This window comes from Schistocerca americana, chromosome 11, assembly GCF_021461395.2.
Source record: "Schistocerca americana isolate TAMUIC-IGC-003095 chromosome 11, iqSchAmer2.1, whole genome shotgun sequence".
NCBI classification, from domain to species: domain Eukaryota; kingdom Metazoa; phylum Arthropoda; class Insecta; order Orthoptera; family Acrididae; genus Schistocerca; species Schistocerca americana.
In genome coordinates, this window is record NC_060129.1 from 146,368,976 (window position 1) to 146,391,436 (window position 22,461).

At 38.7% G+C, this 22,461-nt stretch overlaps 1 long non-coding RNA gene across 1 annotated transcript; it reads left to right on the forward strand.

The window, feature by feature from the left end:
• Positions 1 to 1,315: 1,315 nt before the first annotated feature.
• On the forward strand, positions 1,316 to 22,461 carry LOC124554122. The gene is made up of 3 exons (XR_006968251.1): positions 1,316 to 1,883; positions 5,788 to 5,921; positions 22,156 to 22,461. It is a non-coding gene; the product is annotated as an uncharacterized LOC124554122 (long non-coding RNA).

A 22,461-nucleotide genomic window follows, 5' to 3' on the forward strand; every position in this document is an offset into this window, starting at 1 on the left:
GACATTCAAGCAAACGCGGAAGAATACGTGGGGTAATGCATACACATACATCATTCTTATGACGAACGGAGTATAGATTTTAACGTTTTAATAATATTCACCTACGTATCTTTTAAACATGATTTTTTAAATTTGTTTGAAAAAGAAAGTTTTAATTTCAGCCAGTTCATGGAACATCTTGGGCTAACCATGTAGCGGTAGCCGCACAAAACTGCCGCACTAAAAAAACTTGAGTTTGCGTAAAACGCATTTACTGGTTTTCAAGTTGTTGTAGTTGTTTGGAAATAAGTGGAGCTATGGTGAGTGGATGTTTTTTCATGCAGTTATATATCTTGTTCTGTACTAAACTTTATAATGGACACTGAGAAAATGAAGACATTCTGCATGTGTTTTTAACAGATTTCGCCGATTTGTGTTTTAATGTAGTGGCTTAAAAAGTAAATGTGCGATTCTTACAGACTTAGTGAAATTGAAATTGGAGGAGATGTAAATGAATTTGGAGAGGGCAGAACCTCATACTTCTACGCATTTTTCTTAGTATCTGACGCTATGGATACCCGGGAATCACGTGTAATCGTATTCTCTTCCAGTTTGTTGCTTTCTCTTCCTTTAATGTTATTTCCTTTTTTTAAAAAAAACCACGCCTACCAGCTTTTTTTTCCTGTTTTGTGCCCAAATTTTAAGTTTCTTTCCATGATAAATTCACTTTTTTTTCACTTGGTACCTGTGGAAGGCACAGTAATTTATTTGTCTTAGCTGTAAATATTTGTGATGTATTATTTTTCTTAAATGTTCTGCATCCAGAAAGACCTCCTCTGTACGGATCAATTGGAGGGAAAGTAAACCTAATCTAATTTATGTACTTAATACATGTTTTTAATATCTCGTTGGTTGTTGGCGTCGCGTCATTCCTCGTAACATTACAAAAAAATGGTTTAAATGGCTCTGAGCACTATGGGACTCAACTGCTGAGGTCATAAGTCCCCTAGAACTTGGAACTACTTAAACCTAACTAACGTAACGACAACACACAAACCCATGCCCGAGGCAGGATTCGAACCTGCGACCTTAGCGGTCGCGCGGTTCCAGACTGTAGCGCCAGAACCGCTCGGCCACCAGCGGCCGGCTCGTAACATTACACATATTTCATCATTCTGACAGTTATTTTCGTATGGTTTTATTTATTTCTTGTGCTATGTATGCCTTCGTTAGCAACAATAATTCTCTGGAGGCTATTGTATGTATGGATACTTGGATACCAGTGAGTATTATAAGGAAAAAAACTTTACAGTCTCCATTTTTCAGGTGGCAGCTGTGTACTGATGAACAGAACCAGTTGAGGTACTGTTAAGGTCAAGAATGAGTGTATTACTATAGCCCTTCTGCGCAAGTACTGGCCCTTACATTCTTGAAAATGGAGGTCACAATGACAGTATTATTGGATCATTTGGGAAATGTTATGTCTGCATTGCAGTATTTCTCAGCTGCTAGACAATCATGGCAGCTGTGTAGCAGTAAAACAATGTCATGTGACCAGACTGAGAAACCGTGTGACATTGTTTACATTCTTCCACTTGTGACAAATTCAAACACTCAGAGAGTTGGTATTACATGATTTACCTGAGGATAGATGGTCAAATGAAACATCAAATTTGTGATTTCTTTACTGTGATGTGGAAAGAATGGGAGCCCAGCAGTAGACAGGACAGATGCATATACAGAAGATGATTGTCAACATTCTGTGACTTCAGTATGTTACATGTCAAGAATGGAATAGGTACAGCACAATTGTTTTGACTAACTGCTAGCCAAAGATGAAATGATTTTCTACTTCATTAAACCAGAGTACTGCTCATCAAATTTTGGTTACTCTTTCCCATAAGGTAAGCTGTGATAGTTCATCTTTGGAGTCAGTATATGTCATTGTATTGCTCTGTTATATCTGATTTTTTTTTTAATGTTACTTTTTGTTATATGTTTCTTTGATGCCATTTTGTTATGTGACCCAGGAAGATATCTTCCAGATATTCAGTGTTCCTATAATGAACAATAAAGATGCAGAAATGAAGGAACTCGGGGCTGTAATATGGTTAAAGTGCACTTTCGATGTTGATGGCACTTCCGCTGTGTGCTGCTGTTCCGCAGTTTGTTTCCCTTGGCTGTAGCCATCATATGATAGTATAGAGTAGCCAATGAGAATCTTTGAATCTAATGACATGTTTCAGCAGAAAACTCAGATGATGACTTTAGTTTTGGACATGTAAAGAGCGAGACTGAAGATTAATGATCTCACTTTTGTTGATTATCAAGTGGGTATTTGTTTTCATATGCCCTTCTTGTATGTTTCTTGGAATAAGACTGGATTTCTTGAAATATTATTTTGTATTTCAGTGTTAAAGTTTGGTGGTGCCAACAAATGTGATTGTAAGGAAACCAGCAGTGGTAACGGACTGATCTGTGGCATAGCGTAAGATGTTGGTTAAATTGAAATGTAACAGTTTGGTTGTCAGTTGGTTAAGCCTACAAATGAAACTGGAAGAAAAGAGGCTGTGATGATGGATGGAGCTGTAGACTGGTCCAATGAGCTTTTTGAAAACTTTGTGATTTGTTTTAGAAATGTCTGATTTTCGAGGTTGTGATTACACAGGAAACTTAGAGTACAACTTCAGTTTCACCGATATTCTGTTTGCTGTGACATTCTGCAGAAATTATTCCACAATGTTGCCACTTAATGTCACACACTTCACATCAAGACATTTATCAAATGCAGTTTTCTCATTGGTTCTGCCATATTGTCCATTCGTGAGACTTGTTCATAATGTTCACTTTGCAGCACACACTATGCAAACAGTTACCAACTGTATCACACATAACAAAAATTGCTGACACCATAAGTGCACTATAACCATTTTAAAATTGTTATATTTTGCTGGTATGGGGACAATGTTTTATGTTTGACTTCAGTCTGATACTACATGCCAGACCTGAACTATATTCAGGACACTGATTTAGAGTATAAAGTTAATCAATGATAAATACTGTTTACTGAAATATTCTGGGGTTTAAGAGTTGGTTGCGGCAATGTATTGAAATCACGTGTGTGACATACATTAGTTCAGCAGAACATGCTCTTTTTTTTTTTTTTTTTTTTTAATTATACAGACGTAGGCCTAAGTTCAGCTTACGCTAATAGGATGGTCTCCTGATGCACGAGTTGAAGAGGCAAGTTGTGTTGGTCAAGTGTCTGATTCCACCCGTCTGCTGTGACCTGCGGCGTAAGGGTGTTCTGGTATGTGATGTCATTACGCTTCGGAGTTTATGAGTTGGATGTGTTTGTAGATGTCATCTTGTTCCGTTTGATGGTGCCCTCTGGTGGTGGCGGTGGTGGTGGTGGTGGTGTGTGTGTGTGTGTGTGTGTGTGTGTGTGTGAGTGTGTGTGTGTGAGTGTGTGTTTGGGGGTGTCTGACCTAGTTCGCAGCGAAGGAATTTCTTGTTGGTAAGTATTTGTATTTTTGGGCCTGTTCTTCTCAAGTTGTGGGGTTTTGTGTGTTTGTGGTGTATTGGATATGTTTTAATTTATGTAAGGATGTTTGATTTTTGGATTTTTGAGGTATTGGGGTTTGGTTTTATTTCTTGTAGTTGTAGTTGTTTTGGTATTGTCAGCTGTGGTTGTCTTATATAGGTCAAGGGAAATGTCCAATTCCAATTTTAGTAGTTTTAGTTGAGGTGTTGGTGTTTTGGTCTCATCAGGTTGATCGGTATAGGTCAAGGGAAATGTTAGATTTCTGTAAAATTTGTTGGTGTAGTGAAATGTTTTAAATTTTTTTGTCGTGTTGTGCGTTTTGGGATCGTGGTGAGTTTTTTTACTATTATACTTACCTTGTCGCCACTCTAAACCCCCCAAATATCCCTCGGTTATCCCATTTGTTTGAATGTATTTTGGAGGGAGATGTTGTTTTATTTATACGTATTTTTTGTGTTTGTTGCTGTATATATGTAGTGACATCATAGGCACCATATTGGAGAGACTTAGAATAGTCATTTCCGCCATATTGATAACGTCATGGGTGAAAGCAGATGGGTGGAATCGGATACGTCTGTAATCCCAACTTTCTGCAAAGTGTGTGAGCTACATTGTGGCAGATTTCCATCAAGTGGAAGTTTTCTGCTGCTATCATTGGCACATGTTTGGAACTTGTGATTGGTTATTGGATGTTAGTTACAATTATACAATTTGTGTTGCTAATAGGGATTTCTTATAAACACAGAGTTCGTGGATTCATTAAATTTTAGTTAATTGAAGAGTGACGGTTTGTCTTTGTTCTGATGTGCACATTTCATTACGCATAAATTGGTGTGTTGGTAACACTGTCTCTACATAATTCTTATATTGCACCATGGGTGCACCGTAACAAGTGGAGTTGATGATAATTGAGTGGTTGTTTGCTGTATTTGCACAAAGCAGAATTTGTGGCAAAAGACGCATTGTAGTTTATTATCTGCTTTAAACTGAGAAGGTATTAGTAATTTACTTTTTGATTTTGTATAGGGCCCTTTCTGTTTGTGATAATGTTGGAGCAATCACACAACAAGTGCTAGGGTTCTATGCCAATGTATCCTTCTGCAGGCAAGCGTCGCTAAGCTTGCTGTCAGTCAAGAGAAACAATGAAAGCTACAGCTACATCTTAACTCTGCAAATAACTGTGAAGTGCATGGCAGAGGGTCCTACCCATTCCACCGATTATTGAGAGCTTCTGATCTGTTCACGTATGGCGCAGGGGAAAATTTGTGAGCGGCCTCATACTGTCATTACCTCTATGGGAGCAATATGTGGAGTGTTGAAGGCTATTCTTAAATTTCTCACTGAAAGTGAGTTCTTTAGATTTAGTAGTCTTTTACGGGTTAGTTTGCATCTATCTTTGGGCTTCTGCCAGTTCACTTTTTTCCACCATCTTGGTGACACACACTGTGGGTTGAACAAACCTTTCACCATTCATTGTGCACTTGTTTGCATGTGTTTGTTATTGCATGTTGGTTGTGTGAGCAATATTCTGTGTTGGGTCACATGATTGTTTTGTAAGCAATCTTGTTTGCTGACTGGTTGTGTTTTCATAGTGTTCTACTAATGCTAGAAGTAGAAAGATTGACAAGGACTGCCCTAAATTAAACTTAGTCAACACCACAATGTAATATTGTAAAACATTCCAGGGAAGTTGTGTAAAATGTGGGATGCACAATAACTGACATAGAGGATGACTGACAAAAAGATTAAAATGTCGCTGTTTCTGACTCTGCAACTCAAGAATCTCTCTAAAATAATACCCTTGCCATTTTACACACACACACACACACACACACACACACACACACACACACACACACCTCGCACCCCCCCCCCCCCCCCCTCTTTCTCTCTCTCTCTCTCTCTCTCTCTCTCTCTCTCTCTCTCTGGTCCAAAATGTTGCAGTATTCAAATGCAAAGAATTGGAAAATCTTTTTTAAAGAAAAATTATAGGAAATTATCAGATAATTACAAAGTGTAAGAAATAGCTTTGAAGCTTTTATAATTTTTGTTAACAAAATAATGAACCAAAAACTAAACCTAATATTTTTGCTATGTTCGTACGTGTAAATGTCTTGGCCTTACGTATTGCCTATAAAATTGCTTTGAGGGTTGAAAAATTTCTCTCTCCTCAAATTTTTTATTTTTACTTGCCTTAATGCATGACAAGATAACATCCGTAACTAACAATTTTGTTCTTACATGTTATTTTTCATTATTTTCAGGTTGTGTGTAACGGTGGAAAATTGTCCTGGCCACAAAGTTTTCGTAACCATACATCCGTATGTCAGGCTAACTGGTTATTACCGAATGTGCAGATGAGGGATTTTAAATCTGGAGCTGTTTCACATGCAGTAATGTAAGTTTTGGCCAAGGACGTTTTACGTTTTCAATTTGGTAAGATTTCATTTGTTGAACATAACCTGATTTTGATGTTTTGTGAGTTGAGACTTTATTGTTTGAATGCAAACAAGAGTTAAAAATGAGATGCATTCTAAGAAGTCTGGTATCTGGTGGTATAACCTTATCAAAAAAATCATTGATTCTTCTCTTCCTCTCAGCTCAAATTATCTCACATTCATTAAGGTAGTCATAACACACAAGATTTTGACTGCTTCATTCTGTGATTTGTGAAATGAAACAGCTCTTCTTTGCTGAAAGTTTTGTTGATGTTTATTACAGAATGTGGTGTTCTACACTGTTTGCTCTTGCCCGACTTAGGGTTTTTATTTGATCAAATTTCCATTGCCTTTAGGGTCAGTAGGCGAAAATCGGCAGCGTTCTGAAGTCTTCGTGCAGACTGTGTTTGTACGTGGCTCCCACTGTCATTTGCATACAATAAATGTGGTAGAACTGTAGCAGCTGTAGATCCGTTATTGTTGACTGTTGTCAGTCAGTTCATTTACACAATATGTTTGTATGTTTGGGTTTTTCACCTCAGCAGGGCAATTTCAAATCTGCATTTGCTCCAATTGGAAAGCAAACGTTTCAATCTCTGGTTCATATTGTCGGCATTGCTTGAAGCGAGTGTCAGTTACCACCAACCCTGCACACCTCTCACAGATTGGAGAAGGAAAGTTCAATGATAAGCTATGCTCCAGCTGTCCAGGTGCTGTCTGTCCAATTTCCCGTACTGTGTCAGCTTAATATGATGACAAGCTTTCCTTCTGTCAGGCATTACCCAGTGCAGAGAATGGTTTCACCATAAGCTATTATTGTGATGTTGTCGTATTAACCCATTCAGACAGGAATATTTTGCTGGTGGATGGAAAATTTTTCTTTGTGCTCTGATGTTCTTGGGCTATTTTTCAATGGTTTTAGATGGAAGATTTATACAGATACATGTACCCATTTTCAGTATACACTCTGTACACTTGGCTTCTTTTTATAGACTAAAATAATTGTTTTTGAAATATTCTGTTGTAATAAGTACTCTGATAACTAAATAATTACCGTGCAAAACAATCACAATAGATTATACAGTAGAGTATAACTGACCAACAAGTACAGTGAATTCTGGCAGTTAAAAGCTGCTGCAAACTGCTATATTCACTTGTTGATGTTTTTACAGTGATGTCCAACAGGTGGGAGCACTTGTACCTGATGAAAAGATTGAACATTCACAGATGTGTACATGAGGTTTCCATTGAGGAAAAATATTTCTGTTGCAGCTAATACACTCAAAATTAATGTATACAATTGTAGCCATTGTACTATTTCTACTTCTTTCTCTTTAATTTTAGATGTATACATTGAATAGTGTGAGTGAAAGCAGCTAAACATTTGTAGTTGTATGTATGTCAGTGCTGACTGTTGGTGTTCTTACAACTGTCTCATTGTCTCTGTGCAACTTCCTTATTAATCGTAGGTAGTGTTGTTTTGTACCTGTCTCCACTAGTGCCCTTGACTGTTAATCCCAAACATTTTCGCAGAGTTAAAGCGAGGAAAGGCAGCTTGTGTTTCCTAAACCACTTTCTGTAATTTGTACCTGGTCTACATATTTATGTAATCAACTTATTTCAAGCGAGCATTGTATTTTGTGACAACTACTATTCATACTTTTAGGATATGGAAAATGTAAGGTGTTTTTTACCTGTGAGAAGTTTAAAAAACAGGAGCTAGTGTGTTAACAGACTGAAATTGCTCATTTGCACTTACGAGGAGAGATCCGCAGCAGTGGAATCGACTATTTGAAACAGTGTATGCAGTGATGTAAACTGAGGTCCGAGCAATCACAGGCTGCAGCCATTTACCCTTGTGGGTCCTCGTTTGTGAGTAATTGACGAAAAAAAGTTTGGAATTCTGTGCTATGCCCTGTATTCTTAAAAATGATAAAATTTACAAACGGTTGCACAGCGTAATTTTTAACGTACTTCACATGGAAAAGATTGTCAGCCACAATCTCGTCAGGTACACTAATAATTTTTTTAAAAAATCTTTATCGAAATGACTTTGGCCATTGTTTTTATTCAATTAATCAGTTGAAATGTAATATTTTCTATTAATTTGTCAAGTCATATTAGTCATAGTATGAAATTTGTAATTTGCTCTCATTTTTGTCATTTTCCATTTGGAACTCTTGTTCCTGTGGCTTTGATTATTGTTACATATTAACTTTGATTTCATTGCTTCCATTTTGTCATATGAGTTTTCTTCCATTTATTGCAGTCATCATTTCTGTTTCTCATCTTACTTGGATTTTGTTTTGCAAGTAATCCCTGCTCGTGTTTAAATCATCATACATGTTATTTTATACAGTGTAATTAGAATTTATTTTTTAAATCTTTGTATGATGATATACATCTTGTAACAAAAAATTCATTCTTGACATCATTGCACAGTCACTATAGATTTTTTAACCAACAGATCAGAATTTTCAGATGTTAAAACGTTACGACAGATAAATAAAAATATTTATATTCACATGTACAAAGATTCCAAGAGGAAGAAGAATGATAGGAAAAAAAAAACTAAGAATAGTTGAAGTTAAAATGTTGTTTAAAATGATATGACAAAGTAATAAAAATAAAAGAAACTATGTGTAAACCAATCAGTTGAATAAAAGTAATGTTCAAAGTCAGACTGATAATGCAGTAAAAATAAAAAATTACATTGTACCTGACAAGATTAGTACCATCAACCTTATGCATCTGAGGTCAGCACCTTAACCATTACAGTATGTAACAAGTCCCTATATTGTCACAATTTTTTTAAAGGTATACAGTCTCACGGGAAAGTGAAATCTTTTTGGTCTATTACTTGTAAACGAAGGCCCACCAAAGTGAACGGTTGCAGGGTGCGATTCCCCGGACCTTAATTTATATCACCGTATGTAGTAGATTATTTCAAAAAGTTGATCCCACTGGAGGGACCTCTCCTTAAAGTGGCTCATCTTTGTGGTGTTACAGATAAGCTAGGTATACACACGATTTTTTTACTCTCAGAGCTTTTATGAGTACTACTTGTCATTTAAACAGTGTCGAGTCAGCTTGTTGGCATGTCCGAGAGTGGGGACAAAATTTCAGATAGTTTTACATTGCGAGTGCAGACATCTCGTGTAGACAGTAGCTTCCAGCTCTCGAGAATTGCTTGCTATAGTTCTCGGACAAGAAAACTGTACCGGCACTGTCGGGAGAGCCGAGAGTACTCGGCGAGTGTCGAGTGGCTGTATTACGTCCAGGATTTGTCGTATTTCACAGTTTTTACACTTCAACATCTTTGTAATATATTTTGCTGTACTCCTGCTCACATTATATGAAAGTAGCCTGAAACTGCATGTTTGGAGTCATAATTTGTGGCCACGGTGTGTTTTTGAGCTAAGAAATCACCTAGTTTACATCCTACACGAACAGCATGCGCAGGTAGCTTATTTTGAATGTTCAGGACTAAAGAAACTTATTAAAACATCAAAAATAAACAAAAGAAATTGTTACTGAGGATAGTTGAGTGTATGTAAATGTATACGTGAGATGTAAATTGAAAGTGGAGGGGGAGAAAGGAAAGCACTATTGATGTCAGCTGCTTTGGGACTTTATGTGGAATCGGTGGCAACGAATGAAAATGTGTGCCGGACCAGGCTTCGAGTGTGGGATGTCCTACTTACTACGCAACTATGTTAACCACTGCACCACCCGGACGCAACGATTATCGCAATTGCTCGGACTATGTCGGCACGCTCCCACCTAGCACCGCCTGTCCGCAGCCCCGTCCGTGTCCTTCGTGCTCACTAACTTTAGGTTCCCGTCGGAGGTCGGATGTAAATGTGCATTCGCACTGAAGATTGTGGAGTTACTGCCTATCGAGGCAAATCAGTTTTATGAATGTGTGGTGCGTTCACCTCAATGGACAATTAATCCACCACCTACAGCGCGGATGCACAATTACTGTATTAACTCGAATCTAAGCCGCACCTGAAAAATGAGACTCGAAATCAAGGAAAAAAAAATTTCCCGAATCTAAGCCGCACCTGAAATTTGAGACTCGAAATTCAAGGGGAGAGAAAAGTTTTAGGCCGCACCTCCAAATCGAAACAAAGTTGGTCCGTTGCAATATGAGACACAATTTAGGTTGAATGAATGACAGTACAGCTACATTAGTTTGGTTTGAGTCGTAAGCTTAGCAATTAAGCTTTACCAAGTAGCTATTGATATGCGTCAGGCGCTCCGTCCGTATTTATACGGGTACCCTTACTTTTTCACATGCTTTGTCTGGTTTGAATTGATTGCTTATTTTGCTTTGATCTGATAAGTGCCGTTTTCTTTATTATAGGTGTTTACGTCACTCTAAGCTGAAAATGTATTATCGTACTGTGTCATGCATTGTTTGTCGCATTCTGATTATGAGTGTTCACGGCCTGTCGCCGCTCACGGCACGGCTTGCTTTTGTGCACGCTAACGCCTCTTACAATTAAAAAAAAAAAAAGAGAGGAATCGTCTCATTAGCGAAACAATGGCAAGAGACTGCTATTTGTTGTTACTTACACTGCTGCTTTCTTTAATAATGATCAACAAGAACCAAATAATAGACTGCGTATGATAGAAGATGTTCTGAACGAGAGTTTTGCGAACATTTTTCTCCGTTTGAAAATCTTTGCACATGCCTCTTTAGTACATTACGTTCTGCACAGAAATTAGTCATCTTATATTTAAAAATCTAGTCAATTGCCGTGGTTCATTTCTGACTGTATCACTATTAGGCATAAGAATAACACGTTTATAAATATGGCATGATATGCATATTCTTCCGCGTTTGCTGTTGTCTCATTCTTAGTTTCGTACTTTATTAGGCAGACAGGATTTAAATGAGATAGTAGCAAACACGAAAGAATACATGGCAAAATGTTAATATTTGTATTATTCTTATGGTGAAAAGAATACTTGCATGTGATTCACAATTCATAAAAGTTCCTATTAGCGACCATCTCTTCTCACAGGTAGGAAAAAATTCAGAACGTAGAGTTGGCCATACTGACAAACATCCAAAACAGTCTTGCCAGTCGGATTTTCGTAGTACATTGAAATGCTGCTACATTCGAAGATGAACAATACGGAATTTGTATTTACTTCGTTGGATAATGTATGAAAATGCAGTGGTCGAAACTCGGGGCGGAGAAAAAAGCTCGTCTTACACCTTTTCTTTTTTATAATTTATTTACTGACACAGAGGTTTTGGTGCCAGTATTTATCTTTGTGCCTGCAAAGCATACCTGTGTAGCGCTACATATATTCGATGGCTGAAGTTAGTTGTAGCGGCACCTACCAACATTTTTCAGAACTTCCACTTACTTTGCACTCGATTCTAAGCCGCAGGCGGTTTTTTGGATAACAAAAACCGGAAAAAAAAGTGCGGCTTAGATTCGAGTAAATAGGGTAAGTTTGGCCCCTTGCAGGAATCTCAAAGTAGCGGCACGGAGGACGTGGACGGGGACTGTAGATAGGAGGCTCTCGTTGGGGGTGTATGTCTGCCGAGATAGTCCACACATTTACGATAAACACTGTGTCCGGATGGTGTAGTGATTAGTGTGACTGCCTAATGAGCAGGAGATCCAGGGTACGAAACCCAGTGCATCACACATTATCACACGTCATCGATGATTCCGCATAAAGGCCCAATGCAGCTGACATAAATAGTTCCTCCCTTTCCTTCCATTTCTTTTCCTTCCTTCCATCTCCACCTCCACCCTCAGTTTTCATAATATGTATCACAGCTGCAGATTCCGTGTGCTGTCTGTTCCTTCAGACTTGTCCAAAAGAACAGGCATCACACATTCATATAATGTATGACAGGCAAGTGTGTTATCCACTGCAACACTTACACACTGCAATTAACTGCTCTATAAACATGTATTGGCACTGTTGGTACAGTGATGCTACCATCACTGTGGATATGCATGGTAAAGCGAACGTCAAGGGTATTGGCGAGAGAAACAGGCACAGTAGTTAGATTAATTAATATAGAGAAACAAGTGAAGAGATTTCATGCCTGTGTCTTCCAAAATTTTTGTCAGTAATGTAAGATTCAAACTGTGGCATTTCTTGTGTCCAAATTTTGAACAGTCCAACCAGTTTTGTTATCCACTCGTCCTTTTTTAATAAAGCATTACAAAAATTTGGTATAGGAGCATCAGAGTGGCCAGTAGTTCACCCTCCTGTTCTAGTAACATGGAGATCAGGATTTAATGTTCAGTTGACGAGGACCTCATTGGAGATGAGCTCGGATTTCTGGAAGCCGGCAAAAGAAATACGCAGTGTCATTTTCGTAGGAACCGACCTCGCACTCGATTCGACAGATTTAGGAAAAGTTCAGAAAACCACATCTGGATAGCCTGGAGGGGATTTTAACCACTGTTCTCCAAATGAGGCTCCTGTCTCTTACCACTGTGCTACATTGCTCTCTCACTCTTCCAGCGGGCACCGCCGTTACACCGTCGGGGTTTTCCGCACTCCGAGCTCTGTATCTGCACCCGGATAACAAAGCAATTGTCAGTTGAGTATGTTATTCACTTCACAGTTATGTGCAAGCACAATATGGCATGGGCATCCCAAAGAAAGCAGGTGTTGACAGATGTGAAAATTACCGAACTATCAGTTTAATAAGTCACAGCTGCAAAATACTAACGCAAATTCTTTACAGACGAATGGAAAAACTGGTAGAAGCCGACCTCGGGGAAGAACAGTTTGGATTCCGTAGAAATGTTGGAACTTGCGAGGCAATACTGACCCTACAACTTATCTTAGAAGAAAGATTAAGGAAAGGCAAACCTACGTTTGTAGCATTTGTAGACTTAGAGAAAGCTTTTGACAATGTTGACTGGAATACTCTCTTTCAAATTCTAAAGGTGGTAAGGGTAAAATACAGGGAGCGAAAGGCTATTTACAATTTGTACAGAAACCAGATGGCAGTTACAAGAGTCTAGGGACATGAAAGGGAAGCAGTGGTTGGGAAGGGAGTGACACAGGGTTGTAGTCTCTCCCCGATGTTATTCAATCTGTATATTGAGCAAGCAGTGAAGGAAACAAAAGAAAAGTTTGGAGAAGGCATTAAAATCCATGGAGAAGAAATAAAAACTTTGAGGTTCACCGATGACATTTTAATTCTGTCAGAGGCAGCAAAGGACTTGGAAGAGCAGTTGAACGGAATAGACAGTCTCTTGAAATGAGGATATAAGATGAACATCAACAAAAGCAAAATGAGGATAATGGAATGTAGTCGAATTAAGTCTGGTGATGCTGAGGGAATTAGATTAGGAAATGAGACACTTAAAGTAGTTAATGAGTTTTGCTATTTGGGGAGCAAAATAACTGATGATGGTCGAAGTAGAGAGGATATAAAATGTAGACTGGCAATGGCAAGAAAGGCGTTTCTGAAGAAGAGAAATTTGTTAACATCTAGTATTGATTTAAGTGTCAGGAAGTCGTTTCTGAAAGTATTTGTATGGAGTGTAGCCATGTATGGAAGTGAAATGTGGACGATAAATATTTTGGACAAGAAGAGAATAGAAGCTTTTGAAGTGTGGTGCTACAGAAGAATGCTGGAGATTAGATGGGTAGATCACGTAACTAACGAGGAGATATTGAATAGAATTGGGGAGAAGAGGAGTCTGTGGCACATCTTGAAAAGAAGAAGGGACTGGTTGGTAGGACATGTTCTGAGGCGTCAGGGGATCACCAATTTAGTATTGGAGGGCAGCGTGCAGGGTAAAAATCGTAGAGGGAGACTAAGAGATGAATACACTAAGCAGATTCAGAAAGATGTAGGCTGCAGTAGGTACCGGGAGATGAAAAAGCTTGCACAGGATAGAGTAGCGTGGAGAGCTGCATCAAACCAGTCTCAGGACTGAAGACAACAACAACAACAACAACACCTACTCTGTGGTTCGCCACTGACTATATTCGTACGTTCACTGTTTATCTGTAGTATTAACTTCACTTTGCAGCATCACTTACCTATGCATTTTCACCATTAGCTTTGCAAATTCCTTTAAGAAAACATACCTCACTGACATACAAAACTTTCAAGATCAAATAGAATAGTCGTTAAAAACATCAGTTATCATCTGTAATGACAGGTGACAAGCATCAGAGGCAGAAAAGCAATTTGACAACTATGTACAGTTGTGATCAAATCATATTCACATTGTTTACTATTTAAAACAGTCTTGATCACGATTTATTTATTAAGGTGACCTGTTTCGACCACTACTGTGGTCATCTTCAGACCATTGAGTAGGAACCTCTTTCTGCTGGAGAATCACCAGCTGGATTCTCCAGCAGAAAGAGGTTCCTACTCAATGGCCTGAAGATGACCACAGTTGTGGTCGAAACCGGTCACCTTAATAAATAAATAGTGATCAAGACTGTTTTTAATAGTAAATATTTGTAACTCATTGATCACTGTTACTCCCATAATGTATTCAAAAGTAATATTCACATTGGTTGTTGTTGTGGTTATGTTTCATATAAACAAATAGCGTTATCATTTTGTTATTGCAATTCAGGTATAAATAATGAAGGGCTGCGTTGACCCAAGTTTCACATAGCCAAACTGTGTTATCCACAGCTATGCTGTGCAGTTAATAGGATTTCTTCCTGCTCAATTTGCGTATGGAATGTGGAAAAAATGATGCTTAGGATGCCTCTGTGCGTGCTATCATTAATCTAATCTTGCCCTTACAATCCCTGTGTGTGTGATACATGTGCATAGGAGGCTGTAATATATTCCTAGATACATCTTTTAAAGTTGGTCCGTAAAACTTCATTAATAAGACCTTCTTGGGATATTGTTTGTCTATATTCGAGAGTCTGTCACTTCAGCATCAAACCTACCTCTGATTATTCATGCTGCCCTCCTCTGTGTACACTCAATATCCCCCGTTAGTCCTACTTTGTACTGGTTCCACACATTTCAGCAATATTCTAGAGTGGGTCATACAGGTAATTTGTGAGAAATCTCCTTTGTAGACTAATTGCACTTCCCCAGTATTCTACCAATAAACTGAAATCTGCCACCTGCTTTATCCACAACTGAGCCTGTATGGTCACACAGGTAATTCGTGAGGAATCTCCTTTGTAGACTGATTGCACTTCCCCATTATTCTACCAATAAACTGAAATCTGCCACCTGCTTTATCCACAACTGCAGCTATGTGATCATTCCATTTCATATCCCTACAAAGCATTTCACCCAGATATTTGTACAAGTCGGCTGATTCCAACAGTGACAAATTGATATTACAGTCATAGGATACTATGTTCTTTCATTTTGTGACGTGCAGAATTTTACATTTATAGCAAGTTACCAATGTTTGCACCACTTTGAAACCTTATCTGACTGAACATTTATGCTTCCTTTCAGATAGCACTTCATTATAGATAACTGCATCATCTGCAAAAAAGTCTGAGGTTACTATTAATATTGTCCACAAGTTCATTGATATAGGACATAAATAACATGAGTCCCAATACACTTTCCTGGGGCGCACCTTAAGTTCCTTCTGCATCTGATGCTGACCCTCCATCCAAGATAACATGCTGTGTCCTCCCTATCAAAAAGTCCTCTATCTAGTCACAAATTTCCCTCGGTTCCCCGTACGATGGTATTATTGACAAAAAGCATAGATAGGGTGCCGAGTCAAATGTTTTTTTGGAAAACGAGAAATACTGCACGTACCTAACTTCCTTGATCCAAGCTTCTATTATGTTGTGAGAGAAAAGTGCACGTTGGGTTTCACACGATAAATGTTTTTGGAATCCATGCTGGTTGGCACGGAGGAGGTTGTTCTGTTTGCGATACCTCATTATGTTTGAGCTTAGAATATGTTCTGAGATACTACAACAAATTGATTTCGATGCTCTTGGAGAGTTGTTCTTGGAGAAGGGTGTTACCTGTGCTTTCTTCGGACTACTGGACACAGTTTGCTGTTTGAGGGATCAACGATTAATTACAGTTACAAGAGCTCTGCAGGTGGAGAGTTAAAGCTGCCTTATTTGCACATTTAATGGTTAAATCACATTTTACAGTTTTCTGTACATGGTCTTCATACAACTAACAGTTCATTAGTGAGAATTCTGTTAATTATTCTTGCCTGACAAATTAGTTTTTCTTCACTGGAATGCCACCCATCAGCTATGTTAGGGACCTAATATGTTAGAATTGGACAATGGCAGAATAACTTGGGAGTAGTTCTCTAAGAAATTAGTCGTGCATATATCTTTTCTCCATATTCGTGCACCAACTGTAGAAGTTCATGCACATTCATCTATTCAACTATACACCGAAATAAAAACCAATAAATGATCAAGCACTAACCTTTTACTCACACGAGTGGATACTAACACCTACGTGTTAATTAGTGTTAATTGGTGTAATTAGAGCTGCAGTCTGAGGTTTTCACAAAAGTTCACATAAAGGCAACACAATAGAATGTTCTCAACACACAAATATTCGTGTGTTAGTATTTAATCCTGGACTCTCGGTGATACTGAAACTATACTTTGTTAACGTGATGAAAGAGACAGAGATGTTGCTCAAAGGATTTCTAATTGCAGGCTGCCAACTCATTGTCCAGAGGGGGTGTATAATTCGTGAGACTGGTAATTAAATTTTGTTTTACCACAAGTATCAACCTGTTTAGCCCAACAACAATCCTGCCTAATTGTATCTTAGATAATTAAAAAAGTAGTAAAGACAGATATCCTATTTGCTGGTACAGTGTATACATTCCCAATGAATTACGAAGTTCTATGTAAAATACTCAGGTTTGTAACTTCTCTGGTTCATGTAAATTTTTAATTACCGCTGCATCAGACTGACTTCTAGATGTTTACGCACCCAGTCAGAGTGAGTTCGATCACACCTTCTGCCCTGTTTGCAGTTGTCATATTGCTCTGCTACGTCAGCTGTCGGTTCCAGTGGGGTGCAAATGACTGTTGTGGTCTGTAACATAACTGTGGTAATTTGTGTTTACACGCTTTGTTTCTCGGTGTGATGTGTTTCTTTTATGGAATGTGTAAAGCTAAATGTGAAATTACTTAGGAAATTAATAAGACTGTTATGACCCTGCCAAGAAAACTCCGTACTTGACTGTTAGTAGGAATACTATGAATGTGCTATGGCACTGCACGGTTGTTGTTACTGGAGGCAAATTGTGCTTCTGCGAAACTGCAATACGACAACATCCCCCTCTTCTGTGATCAAGTGTCAGCCACTTCATTATTCTGATCCCAGTATAGTGGCTTTTTTGGTTAAGCGAAGACATTATCTGGTATGGAAGAATTAGGGTAACAGACGTATAAATCAGTGAATGAACAACCTTAAGGGCTCAGAAAACAAAAGTATTTTTGGATGGATTCACAGTTTAGTTATGAATAATTTCTAAGTTAATGAATTTTCAGAGAGCATCAACTAGCTAGGGGAAAGAGTAAAATTAGGACTTTCTAATGCTCTTGCTCTCTTTGTGGACACTTCGTAGCCCACTCTATTCTTGCAGCTGCATGTCCTGGGAACCATTTCAGTCGCCAGTTTATCTAAAAAGACTATGCTCTTTGAAAAACTAACTGTACCATTGAAATTGGCAGATTGTAAACTACAGTGAGAATAATAAGATTACATACAGCACTTCATGATTAATAATTTTATAACAGTAATGAAATCCATGGATGAAAAATATGGAAACTAAGGGAAAGGCAACCAGTCACCTATAGTGGACTGATGCATTGCGTACTCAAGCACGTAACAGAAAACAGTATTTGGACTAGATTTCAAACACTCGCTCTATTTCTAGAAAAAGTACACACAATACTCTCCAATGGTTGTGGCCCAGGAAAAAGATCAAGCGCACAAAAGCTAGTCACAGTACTGTTTTCTGTTATGGGGTTTTACAATTTTCAGTACACACTCTGTTGAAGAAGAAGAAATTAGTTACCTAAAGCAGTAGAATGGTGACAAGCAGAGCAATTCTATCTTGATAAATTTCCGACAAAACTTACTGCACATTGTTGCCAAAGAAGCTTTCTTATATCTGCAGTGTATTTAGGTTAGGCGATTGTCTTTCCATAGGCATGGTTTTAGAAAGCGTTCCTTGTGTGAAACTCAACTTGCCTTTTTTTGATGATGTACTGTGAATGGTGGATGAAGGGCAGCAGACGGATTCCATATTTCTAGATTTTTGGGAACCATTTGACAGGTGTCCCATCGCAAGCTGTTAATGAAGGTACGAGCATACGGAATAAGTTCACAGATACGTGACTGGCTCGAAGACTTCTCAAGTAATAGAACACAGTATGTTGTCCTCAATGGCGAGTGTTCGTCGGAGACGAGGGTTTTGTTGGGAGTGCCCCAGGGAAGTGTGATAGGACCGAAGTTGTTCTCTGCGTACATACATTATTTATATACCGAACGAAAGTGCTGGCAGGTCGATAGACACACAAACAAACACAAACATACACATGAAATTCAAGCTTTCGCAACAAACGGTTGCTTCATCAGGAAAGAGGGAAGGAGAGGGAAAGACGAAAGGATGTGGGTTTTAAGGGAGAGGGTAAGGAGTCATTCCAATCCCGGGAGCGGAAAGACTTACCTTAGGGGGAAAAAAGGACGGGTATACACTCGCACACACACACATATCCATCCGCATATATTTTTCCCACGTGGAATGTTTCCCTCTATTATATACATACATTATTTGCGAGACATGGTAGGCAGCAATCTATAGTTGTTTGCTGATAATGCTGTGGTGTACGATAAGGTGTCGAAGTTGAGTGACTGTAGGCAGATAACAAGATGACTTAGACAAAATTTCCAGTTGGTGTCATAAATGTGGAGAAATGTAAGTTAATGCGGACGAAAAACAAGATCAAACCTGTAATATTTAGATACAGTGTTACCAGTGTCCTGCTTGACACAATAAAGTCGTTTAAATATCTAGGAATAACATTGCAAAGTGACATGAAATGAAATGGAAGAAGCATGTGAGAATTGTGGTCGGGAAGGCGAATGGTAGACTTTGGTTTAGTGGGAGAATTGAAGGAAAGAGTGGTTCACCTGTAAGAAGACAACATGTAGAACACTGTGCGACCTATTCTTGAGTGCTGCTAAAGTTTTTGGGATCCGTACCTGCTCAGATTGAAGGAAGACATCAAAATAATTCAGAGGCGGGCTGCTAGCCTTGTTACCTGTGAAAAATTTGACAAAGCACTGAAAGACTGAAGTCGAAACAAGACCCCCAGGGGTAGACAACATTCCGCTAGAGCTACTGATAGCCTCGGGAGAGCCAGCCGTGCAGAACTCTTCCATCTTGTGTGCAAGATGTGTGAGGCAGACAAAATACCCTCACACTTAAAAGACGAATAAAGTAATTCTAATTCCGGATACAGCAGGTGTGAAAATTACTGAACTATCCGTTTATAAGAAGTCACAGCTGCAAAATACTAACACGAACCCTTTACAGAAGAATGGAAAAACTGATAGAAGTCAAAATGGGGAAGATCAGTTTGGATTCTGGAGAAATGTAGGAGCATGCGAGGCAATACTGACCCTACGACTTCTCGTAGGAGATAGGTTAAGGAAAGGCAAACCTATGTTTACAGCATTTGAAGATTTGGAGAAAACTTTTGACAAAGTTGACCGGTAAACCCTCTTTCAAATTCTAACGGTGGCAGGGATAAAATACAGAGAGCGAAAGGCTATTTACAGTTTTTACAAAAAACCAGACAACCCAAACAAAAAACCAGATAAGATTAGAGGGGCTCAGAAGGGAAGCAGTGTTTGAGAAAGGAGCGAGACAGCTTTGTAGCTTATCCCCAATCTTACTCAATCTGTATACTGAGCAAGCAGTGAAGGGGGGGGGGGGGGGGGAGGAGTTGGAGCAGGAATTAAAGTCGAGGGAGAAGAAATAAAAACTTTGAGGTTTGTTGATGATATTGTAATTGTCGGAGACAGCAAAGAACTTGGAAAAGCAGTTGAATGGAATGGACAGTGTCTTGAAAGGAGGATGTAAGATGAACATTAACAAAAGCAAAATGAGGATAATGGAATGTAGTCGAATTAAATCAGGTAATGCTGAGGGAATTACATTAGGAAAGCATTTCTGAAGAAGAGAAATTTGTTAACATTGAGTATAGATTTAAGTATCAGGAAGTCCTTTCTAAAAGTACTTGTATGGAGTGTAGCCATGTTTGGAAGTGAAACATGGACAATAAACAGTGTAGACAAGAAGAGAATAGAAGCTTTTGAAATGTGGTGTTACAGAAGACTGCTGAAGGTTAGATGGGTAGATCATGTAACTAATGAGAAGGTACTGAATAGAATTGGGGAGAAGAGAAATTTGTGGTACAACTTGACTAGAAGAAGGATTCAGTTGGTAGGACACATTCTGAGGCATAAAGGGATCACTCATTTAGTACTGGAGGAAAGGGGGGGGGGGGGGGAATCATGGAGGGAGACTGAGAGATGAATAAAGTAAGCTTGCAGTAGTTACTAGGAGATGAAGAGACTTGCACAGTGTAGAGTAGCATGGAGAGCTGCATCAAACCAGTCTTTGGACTCGAGACGACAGCGATGACGATGATGGCGACAACAACAATAAGTTCAAACAATATGTAAATGTTATAGATATGCTTGGGGAACTCAAATGGGATTCTCTGAACAGAGGGCGACGTTCTTTTTGCGAAACAATATTGAGAAAATGTAGTGAATCAGCATTTGAAGCTGACTGCCCAATGATTCTACTGCCGCTGACATACATCGCGTGTAAGAACTCTGAAGATAATAGAAATTAGGTCCCATACGGAGGCATATAGACTGTTGGTTTTCACTCACTCTATTTGCAAGTGGAAGGGGAAAGGGAATCGCTAGTAGTGGTGTGGGGTACCCACTGCCACGCTTTGTACAATGACTTGTGGAGTGTCTATGTAGATGTAGAATCAAACCAAATTTTATGTCCTTATTTACAATAAAAGGAAAACCATTATTCAATGGTTTAACACAATGTCAGAAATGTGTAACTTCATTAACTCCAAAGATTATACAGAATCCATAATGTAATCACTCACTTGGTGAACATTTTTGTGTACTCCATAATTTCCTAAGATTAAGAATGTGCAATGATTTGCAGTCTGATATCTAACTACAGTTTAATAAAGTATGTGACAATGGTCTTTGAACCTCTGTGTTCACTCAAAAGCAGAAATAATACAGCGTCCACCTACATTCACAAAAAACGGGGTATGAGAAATATGTTTAAATTAGATAGTGGCAGAAAAAAATTGTTGTCTCTGAAAAATATTGTGTGTTTGGAGCTGTGCAGCTTATATGTATCCGAAGTGTGGCCATGTAGCGTTTCACAGTAACACCTCGTATTAGACGGTAATGATCTGTGTACCGCTGAGCTGAGGCAGATAATGTCCCTGTGGTGGTCGTCCTGGCGTGGTTACGTACACGATTATAATTACATTTCAATTATTCGTGGGGTTTCGCACTTTCTAGATAAATGTTAATTTTAACTAACACGTAGATTTTATAGTTTACACATGTCAGTTTATGGAGATATGCACTGTACGTCAGTAATCTTGTGTCTCTACTTCAGTGTATGCAATATGTTCTGTGTTATCAACATCAGTACCCTTAAATTTGTTTGTTCTCTATTGGATGCCTCTGTCAGTACGCTTGATACTGGTCATATAAATAAATAGTTTTGTAGTGCAGTTCATGGTGTACCACAACATAACCTCGAGCAAATTCTTGTCTCGGTTAGATTGTGTTTGGCACTGATACAGCTGATTGTGATTGATGTGGGACCTAAACGGTAGATGCGCCACTGTTTTGACTCTCTTCACGTCCCTGCTGGTTTTTTTGAGGGAATTGACAAATATTATTCAAGAACCTATAGGAATTTTCTGAATACTCGGTACCAGTCCAACCATTGCTGTGGCATTGTAGAAAGAGAGGATCATATTGTTTGTGAATTTTATACCCAATCTGGGTCGTTCATTCTCGTACCGTAAGGAATGAGCGTAGGGGATTTATTGTAATTTTTAATTGTGTACATTGTTGCAAGTAAAACAGCCTTGTCTTTCATTTTTAAAATTACGTTTCAGATGACCTCACAGGTTGAGAAGTAGCAATGGTGTTAACCACGTCTCATGGTACGGCACAGGTTTTCTTCCGGATGTGGAACTGATGCAGCTTGCAGTGATCAGGAGTTACCAGAAGGCAAACGTGATGCCTGGCCTACAGGAAGCTCTCTCTGATAAGTTATTAGTGAGAAATTGACACTCTTGGAATTCTGTTTGTGGTCATTAACAACTTCAAGTGCATAGAAAATTTGTAAATTTTGAAAAATTTGCAGAATTTTTATATGACCTACTTAGGAAATGCTGATACTGATTCAGCTGAATCAGTAA